Consider the following 9,540-nt stretch of genomic DNA (forward strand, 5'->3'; position numbering starts at 1 on the left):
GGCTTTCATAAAGGTAGAATACTTATACACATAAAATAAAATGTAATTTAAAAGAAACAAAAAAAAAAACACCAACTCTTTAAGGTTATGTCACCTCAAACCTTTAAATCCCAGCACTCTGGAGGCAGAGGCAGGAGATCTCCAGGTTTAAGACAAGCCTAGGATTTCAGGACAGCCAGAGCTGCACAGAGAAACCGTGTCTTAAAAAAACCAGAGAGAGACAGCCATTGCAGTACATTGAGCTCCATAGAGACAGCGCCGGGGCAAGCGAGAGCCGGACGGGCACTGGGCAACTCTGTGCCTCGCGGAGGAAAATCAACTAAACATGGGCAAAGGAGATCCTAAGAAGCCGAGAGGCAAAATGTCCTCATATGCATTCTTTGTGCAAACCTGCCGGGAGGAGCACAAGAAGAAGCACCCGGATGCTTCTGTCAACTTCTCAGAGTTCTCCAAGAAGTGCTCAGAGAGGTGGAAGGCCATGTCTGCTAAAGAAAAGGGAAAATTTGAAGATATGGCAAAGGCTGACAAGGCTCGTTATGAAAGAGAAATGAAAACCTACATCCCCCCCAAAGGGGAGACCAAAAAGAAGTTCAAGGACCCCAATGCCCCCAAGAGGCCTCCTTCGGCCTTCTTGTTCTGTTCTGAGTACCGCCCAAAAATCAAAGGCGAGCATCCTGGCTTATCCATTGGTGATGTTACAAAGAAACTAGGAGAGGTGTGGACCAACACTGCCTCGGATGACAAGCAGCCCTGTGAGAAGATGGCCGCCAAGCTGAAGGAGAAGTACGAGAAGGATACAGCTGCCTACAGAGCTAAAGGAAAACCTGATGCAGCGAAAAAGGGGGTGGTCAAGGCTGAGAGGAGCAAGAAAAAGAAGGAAGAGGAAGACGACGAGGAGGATGAAGATGATGAGGAAGAGGAGGAAGAGGAAGATGAAGATGATGAAGAAGATGATGATGATGAATAAGTTGGTTCTAGCGCAGTTTTTTTTTCTTGTCTATAAAGCATTTAACCCCCCTGTACACAACTCACTCCTTTTAAAGAAAAAAATTGAAATGTAAAAAAAAAAAAAAAAAAAAAAAAACAGAGACAGAGACAGAGACAAAGACAGAGAATGTCACCTCTGCAGACAAGACGACACTTCAGTGACAAATTGAAAAGATTCCAAGACCAAAGTACCCAGGAGAGGTACTGTGACTCCCAAACATCAGAGTTGATCATACCACAGAAACTATGACACTGAGCCCCAACTCAGCCTCTACTTGCAAGAGACCAGACACAGACAAGCACAGGAGAAAACAGAAGGATAAGGCTGTCCAGCAGGTGTGCATTGTGTGTGTGATTAAAGGCACAGCTATCAAAGGTGGAGATCTTGATGCCCGTGTCAACAGGGCACCTTTGGCTCCGCTGGCCCATAGTGATCTCTTCACACAGAGGCCATTAAGAGTTGGCACCTATCTTACTTAGCAAAGGCAATTGTGATCTTGGGCCAGCCTTGGACAGCCTTCAAAGGCTCTCCCTTCAAAGGCACACCAGCAGGTCAAATCACTTAGTGTCTGAATCAAGCTGGCTTTCTTTTGTCAGCCCTTTGTCCCCAGATGGGAAACCTGACCTGAATGACATACTCCATGCATCCTGGATTAGCAGAATTCAATGGTTGCTCCACCTCCTGAGAATCAGAGACCAGGAGCCACCACAGCCTGCCTCCCAGTGTGCCACTCCCACCTCTTCCATAAGTTGTTTGTCTCTAAAGAACTATTAAGGACAAGATTAAAGGTCAAATCACTGAGAGGTGGCACAGCTGGCACCAAAACCATGGCTCAATGTTCTTCAAATATCTGAAAAAATAAGACCCAGAACAGAACACTTGGGTTCTGGCTTCTACTGAGCATCATGGGTAACCCTCTGAGTCATTATGCCCTGTGAGAATCGGCCAGCTGCCCATTCTTCTTTGCATCTGACATTTCACCAAGCCACACTGGGGCCTGTGGAGGGGGAGCAGCTGCTGAGGTTCAGAGCAAGAACGAGTGTGCCGGGGAAAGGCCTGCAGTGGGCATGCTGAGGCTGCAGGAAGGGCCAGGCAGGGGAATAGGAAGACTGCACCTGCTCAGTACATGCGGAACTGGAACTGGCACCTGGGGTCACACAACCATGTCCTACTTCAGCCCTGTCATTGCACCAGACACTGTGACATCATGAACAGGGGAAAATGGTAAACACTTCAGGGATGGAAAGCCTTCAGCCTTCTTTGGAAGTGGAAGGAAAACTCATGCCCAGAAGAGAGGCACAGAAGCTTGAGAGAAACCGAGAGAGAAAAAAGGCAGCAAAGAGTCAGGCCATCAGACAGCAACTTACTAAGAACACACCAGTCCCAAGGCAGACCAGTAACATCATTCATGCCTCACTCTGTTACAGAACTTAGGGTCACACCTGTGCCCCATGCCACAAGCCACATTTGGACACCAGTTCTCAATAAGACAATTAAAAGCCAAATGAATGCAAAAAGCACACACACACAAAAAGTTTTAATCAATATGCCTATGCTAGGAACTAGAACAAAGAGATACAGTGTTGTGTTTTATAAAAAGAAGGAAAGAATGAGGAATATGTTTGGTAGAGTGAGGTATGGTGTAGGGGAAGGGCATGCCTCTGTGTGCCCATCCTGGTACCCCCTGAGGTACCGATCATATGACAGATTTAGTACGGAATAGAGTTTATTTAGGGAATGAGGAGGGGAGTTGAGGGAGTAGAGACAGAGAAATGCAGAGACAAACAGACAAAAAGATAGAGACAGACAAAGACAGACAGAAAGAGAGTAGAAGAGTAGAGGCCAGCCCTGAACTTGTGGAGAGAGAAAGAGTTCGGGAATGGGGAGAGAAGAGCAGAAAGGAAAGAGAGTAAGAAGATAAAGTAAGAGGGTGAGAGAGTGAGGTGGGGGGCAAACAGCCCCTTTTATAGTGAGTCAGGCATACCTGGCTGTTGCCACGTAACTGTGGGGCAGAACCTAAAAGGAATGCTAACATACAGTGACACACTGTCCCCCTTCAAGTCCAATTTGAGGTCCTGGCATGAGCTCTCATTAAGTAGAGGCCAGAGCTATGAACAGCTAAGCAGCCCCAGTCACGGTGTGCCGACTGCCATCATGTCTCCCCTGCAGTCATGGTGCAGGCTGCTCTGATGAGCTGCCAGCTGTGAAACCCTCCCCAGGACACAACGATCCTCTGACAGGCATAAGCTCCAGCCTTTCTGTTCCCAGACTGAGATTCTATGGTCAGTTCCAGTACACAGCGGTGCCTGGTTTCAGTCTGCTGGCCAGTGGGAACACCAGTGTCTCTTTACAATATCCTCATCCTTCAAAATTCATGACGTCTTTGTTTTTAGTAGCTGAATAGTGTTCCATTGTATAATGTACCACATTTTCTTCATCCACACCTTCAGTTGAGGGACATCTGGGTTGTTTCCAGCTACTGGCTATTACAGATAAAGCTGCTATGAACATAGTTGAGCACATGTCTTTGTGGGATGGTGGAGCATCTTTTGGGTATGTGCCTAGGAGTCGCATAGCTGGATCTTGTGAGAAACTGCTAAATTGATTTCCAATATGGTTGAACACGTTTGCACTCTCAGCAGCAATGGAGGAGTGCTCCCCTTGCTCCAGTTCCTCACTGACATGCATTATCTCTTTAGGTTTGACCTTAGCCATTCTGATATGTGTAAAATGGAATCTCAGAGCTGCTTTGATCTGTGTTTCCCTGACGACCAAGGACGTTGAACATGTAAGTGCTTCTCAGTCCTTTAAGATTTCTCTCCGGGAATTTTCTGCTTAACAGTGTACTCCCATTTTTCAATTGATTTATTTGGGTTGTTGGTGTCTAATTTCTCAAGTACTCTGTAAATTTTGGATATTTAACCCTCTGTCAGATATAGGATTGATGAAGATCTTTTCCCAATCTGAGGCGACCGATTTGTCCTATTGATGGTGTCTTTGCCTTACAGAAGCTTTTCAGTTTCATGAGGTTCCATTTATCAATTGCTGATTGTAGAGCCTGAAACATTGGTGTTCCGTTAAGAAAATTGTCTCCTGCACTACTGTGTTCAAGGCCATTCCCCACTTTCTCTTCTATGAGGTTCAGTGTATCTGGTTTTATGTTGAGGTTCTTCATCCACTTGGACTTGAGTTCTGCGCAGGATGAGAAATATGGATCTATTTACATGTAGACATCAGTTAGTCCAGAACCATTTGTTGAAGATGCTTTATTGCTTCCATTGTATGGTTTTGGCCTCTTAATCAAAAATCAATTATCCACAGGTATGTGGACTTATTTTGGGGTCTTTGATTCAATCCCATTGATCAAAGTATCTGTCTCTGTACCAATACCATGCAGTTTCAATCACTATTGCTCTGCAGTAGAGCTTCGTCGGGGATGGTGATTCCTCTAGAAGTTCTTGTATTGCTCAGGATGGTTTTGGCTATCTTTATTTTGTTTTTCCATATGAAATTGAGAAGAATTTTGCAGGCAAATGAATAGTGCTTGAGAATATCATCCTGAGTGAGGTAACCCAGTCCCAAAAGGACATGCATGGCATGTACTCACTTATAAGTTGATATTAGCCATAAAATAGAGGATACACATGCTATGCTATACAAACACAAAGACGCTAAACAAGAAGGAAGGCATAAGCGAAGATGCTTGAATCTCACTTAAAAGGGAAAATAAAGTAGTCATGAGAGGCAGGTGGAGAGAGGGATCTGGGAAGGAGAAGGGATGTGGAGGGGGATGGGAAGGTTCAGGATCATGTGTGAGGAGGGACAAGAGAGATGACCAGATGGCCATGAGAATGAATGGGAATCTGCAACTAACAGGGTTGGAGAAGTAAGGGGCATCTTCAGGATGAGACAGAGACCTGGGATAAGGGAGGTGCCCAACAATCAAAACAATCAGTGGGGTGATCTTAGCTGTGACTGACAGCATTGGGGATATAGAACCAGAAAAAGCAACCTCCTATAGCCAGGTAGGAACCCCAGTGGAGTGACAGAGACACCAACCCACCCACAAAACTTCCAACCCAAAATTCATCCTGTCTACAAGAAATGCAGGGGTGGGGGATGGAGCAGACTAAGAAAATGGCTAACTACTAACCAGTCCAACTTTAGCCCCATCCTATGGGCAAGCACTAATCCCTACACTATTAATGATATTCTGTTATGTTTATAGACAGGAATCCAGCACGGCTGTCCTCTGAGAGACTCCACCCAGCAGCTGACTCAGACAGATACAGACACCCACAACCAAACAGTGGATGGAGCTTGGGACTCCTATGGAAGAATAGGAGGAAGGATTGTGACCCCAAAGAGGATAGGAACTCCACACAAAGATCAACAGAGTCAACTAACCTGGACCTTTGGGGCTCTCAGAGACTGAACTACCAACCAAAGAACACACACATCTGGACTTAGGCCTACCCACACATATGTAGCAGATGTGCAGATTGGTCTTCATGTGGGTCCTGAATAACTGGGGCAAGGGCTATCCCAAAAGCTATTGTCTGTATGTGCGATATGTTCTTCTAGGTAGGATGCCTTGTTTGCTGTCAGTGAAAGAGGAAGAGCCTAGCCTCACAGAGACTTGAAGTGCCAGGTCGGGGGGATACTTAGAGGGGCCCCACCCACTCAGAGAAGGGAAAATGGGAGAGGGAAAAATTGTGGGATGGGGTGACTGGGAAAGAGGCAGTGAGCAGGATGTAAAGTGATTAAGTAATAAAAACATTATTTGATTTTAATAAATATCCTCATTCTTTGCCCTTCTACTACATAGGTCACATAATCCACCCAAACCTTCCCTGGCCATAGGTGATAGTTTCTGCCAGGATCTCACCTCTCTATGGTGGCACAACATTTGACATTACACCCAGCTCCTCTAGAATTCTTCTTTTCTGACCTACCGCCCTGTTCCTCCAGGATCTTGCATCCCTGTGTAGGCCTGCTACGTCCCACCACATAGGCCACATGCTTCCTATAGAGATCTCACATGCTCTTACCACAAAGGCAGCCTGTTGAGACTTGCTGAAGTCTCAATTCCACTGCCACGAAGAGAGAAAAGAATGTCTTGACATTCTCTGAACATAGAACATTCTCCACTGAAGGAAATCAAGAAAAACAATTCCTTAAAAAGAGAGAATGACTAAATCAAACAACTACTTTAGATGAGCAAGTCCCAGCACAGAAACAACACACACACACAGACACAGACACAGACACAGACACAGACACACACACACACACACACACACACACACACACACAGCACATCACCCCTCCCAAAAATTTCTGACTCTATGATCCCAACTTAGAATGACCTAGAAGAACTTCCAGACAAAGAATCCAAAGGAATGATTACAACTCCGCTGACACAAACCAAAGTCCCATCACGGGACTGAGAACAAAGAGCTGACTGAAAGAGGGAGTCCATCCAAGATGTGGGATTCTGAGAACAGTTCAACAAAGTCAACAAAGAACAAAAAAGGCTGAAATGAATCCGAAACAAAACACCAGTGAGCATCCACACCAAGAGAATGGATCACTCAGTAAAGGTCACAGAAAAACGTCTACACATAGAACATGGAAAGCTCTGTGACACTAGGAAAGGACCCGACCTTCACTTCATGGACATGGGGAAGGAAGAATAACATGCTGAGAGCGTGGAGAATGTTTACACATTTCATTAAGTTTATTTTCTGGGTTTCCTTCCATTGTGCACTGTTTCTATGTGGATGTAAGCATGCATCCATGAGGAGGCCTGAACAGGCACAAGGAGACATCAGATCACTAGAACTCACTTACAGATGGCTGTAAGCTGCCTGGTGTGTGTGGGTGAGGGGAACAAAATTCTAGTCTTCTGCAAGAGCAGGGAGTGCTCTTAAGCACATAGCCATCTCTCCAGCCCCAGCATGTAGCAGATTTTCAATGAAATCACAGAAGAAAACTTCCCAAGTCTAGAGAAAAGAGACACCTATCCATGTGCAAGAGGTCCATGAGACACCAGACAGACAGTACCAGAAAGGAAACCCCTAAATATAGCCTAATTAAAACACTAATCACAGAATTAAAAAATGCATTTCAAGCTGCAAGAAAAGTCAAATGACTTGTAAGAACAGGCTCATGAGAATAATACCTAACAATCTGGTAGAAACTTAAGGCCAGAAGTGCCTAGAAAGACATACTCCAAGTTCTAAAGCCCCAAGTGCCAAATTACACTAATGCCAACCAGCAAATTTACATATTAAATGAGGGAAAAATAAAAGCATTCTACATTAAAAACACATCAAGGAATTTATGACCAGTAAGGCAGCCCTGTGGGGAATATTGGTAGGGACAGTTCAGATTGAAGAGAAAGATAAAAACATTTTTTGTAAGCTAATCAGAAAACTGGTTTGTAAGCTAATCAGAAAACACTATATTGTTCTTGTTTACTAGCCCTGCATGTCCTGGAACTCACTCTGTAGAAAGGGCAGGCCTCAAAATCACAGATCTCCATGTCTGGACACACAAGTGATGGCATTAAAGCATGTGACACCATGCCCATCTAAAAAATACACTCTTCTAAATTACTTTAAAACAGAACTAGCCTACATGATTAGACAGTGCTACTCCCAAAACATGAGTTATTGAATGAAAAATCTCAGTGCCTGGCACAGAAAACAATCCTCAGGTTATTGCTCAGGGAGGTCCCAGAGGTAAACAAACCGGACAGGCTACTACTCTGGGATGCTGCAACAAAACGTGATGACCAAAGTGGAAAGGGTTTATTCAGCTTACACTTTCATGTAAGAGTCCATCACTGAAGAAAGTCAAGACACTCAAACAGGAACTCAAAGAACTCAAGCAGGGCATTTACCTGGAGGCTGGAGTTGATGCAGAGACCATGGGGAGTGCCATCAGTCCAGCATTAGACACAAAGGGATGGGTCAAACCACACTATTACTAATTAAGAAAATGCTTTTGGGGGCTGGAAAGATGGCTCAGTGGTTAAGATCACTGACTGCTCTTCCCAGAGGTCCTGAGTCCAAATCCCAGTAACCACATGGTAACTCACAACCACCTGTAATGGGATCTGATGCATTCTTCTGCTATGTCTGAAGACAGCTACAGTGTACTCTTATATAATAAATAAATAAATAAATAAATAAATAAATAAATAAATAAATAAATATTTTTTAAAAAAAGAAAGAAAATGCTTTAACTTGGACCTTAAGGAGGCATTCTCACACGTAAGTGTCCCTTCTCTCTGATGACTAGTCAACCTTGTGCCAAGATGACAGTAAAGTAAGCATCACAGGTGTCCACCCTATTACAAAGTCATCAAATATGAGAGATGTTAGACCTATAGACATTGGAGGCCAGAACATACAGCTGCTAAGTCCCAGGCAACATGTGCTGGCTACCATAATGGTTCCCCTGCAGTTCCTGCTGTAGGTTGCTCTGATGAGCTACCAGTTTGTCCTCAAAAGACCAGCAAACTCTCACTAAGCTGAGTAACTTACAGAGTGCCAGAAGGTACTATGGATGCTTCTGAGAGGGAAAGAAAAAAAATCAAAGGGTTGACACAGCACTGGCTGCTAGATGCTATGATACTGATCTACATGACAAGATGTGCCCACTAGTACAGTAGTGGAATGATGGTTATGGGAAGAACCAGGCGATTTTTGATTGAATGCAAGGCCTGTCTCACAGAGGGATTGGATGCCTGCCACTGTAAGCTGGTCAAACATAAATGAGGAAGGAGATCTTAGAACTAAGAAAAAAGATAAAGCCCTTATTTTGCTACAACTTCATACTGTCAAATCAAGTTCTAAATACTGGTATATACATATGTAGACATTTGTTGCTCTTGACTTTGGTCAAGACACTTCTTTTCATAGTGGGAAGTACTTAACACAGACTCAGGACAGGCCAAACTGTGAAGTTTAAGAAATGCTAAGTGTTTATCAACCAGTAATCAAAACAAACCTCTCAAAAACAAGGCTCAGGTAACACCATACGAGAGAAAACAAAAAAAAAACGTGAAGGGATGGGAAGTATGAATTTCTACTGCTACCTTCTGTACATGACTGTCACACACACACACACACACACACACACACACACACACACACACACACCATTTCTAACCAGCGGTGTTCACGTGCAAAATACCTTGAAAGATCAAAACAGTCAAGAGGCCAGTATGGATGGAGCAATGCCACACAAAGACCTACCTTAGTGGAGGAACTATTGGCAGGTGTTGAAGGGGGACAAGGAGTGTCACACCTTAGCAGACATTAGAGGAACATGGCCCACACAAAAGTGGAAAGCCCTAAGTAGACTCACAGGATATAAATAACCAAAATAAGAGAAGTGGGAAGCGATGGGAGGAGGCAGGGACACTAAAGCAGTAGTGGCAAATGAATGTCATCAAATTTCACTGAAGAAACATGCATGTGCAAAGTATACATGAATATTACTGATAATATAAATGCAAACACAGTTCTTCATTCAGGCCA

At 44.2% G+C, this 9,540-nt stretch overlaps 1 protein-coding gene and 1 pseudogene across 8 annotated transcripts in view; one reads left to right on the forward strand and one right to left on the reverse strand.

Annotated features, from left to right (window-relative positions):
• The window catches only part of Cdk5rap1 (CDK5RAP1 mitochondrial tRNA methylthiotransferase), a 140,877-nt gene that overhangs the window by 58,469 nt on the left and 72,868 nt on the right, over positions 1–9,540 (reverse strand). The gene's annotated exons all lie outside the window — the stretch shown is intronic.
• Hmgb1l3 (high mobility group box 1 like 3) lies at positions 227–1,029 on the forward strand (annotated as a pseudogene). Its single transcript, XR_015684729.1, has one exon. The product of XR_015684729.1 is annotated as a high mobility group box 1 like 3 (transcript).

Source organism: Rattus norvegicus, chromosome 3, assembly GCF_021556685.1.
Source record: "Rattus norvegicus strain SHRSP/BbbUtx chromosome 3, alternate assembly SHRSP_T2T, whole genome shotgun sequence".
Lineage (NCBI taxonomy): Eukaryota > Metazoa > Chordata > Mammalia > Rodentia > Muridae > Rattus > Rattus norvegicus.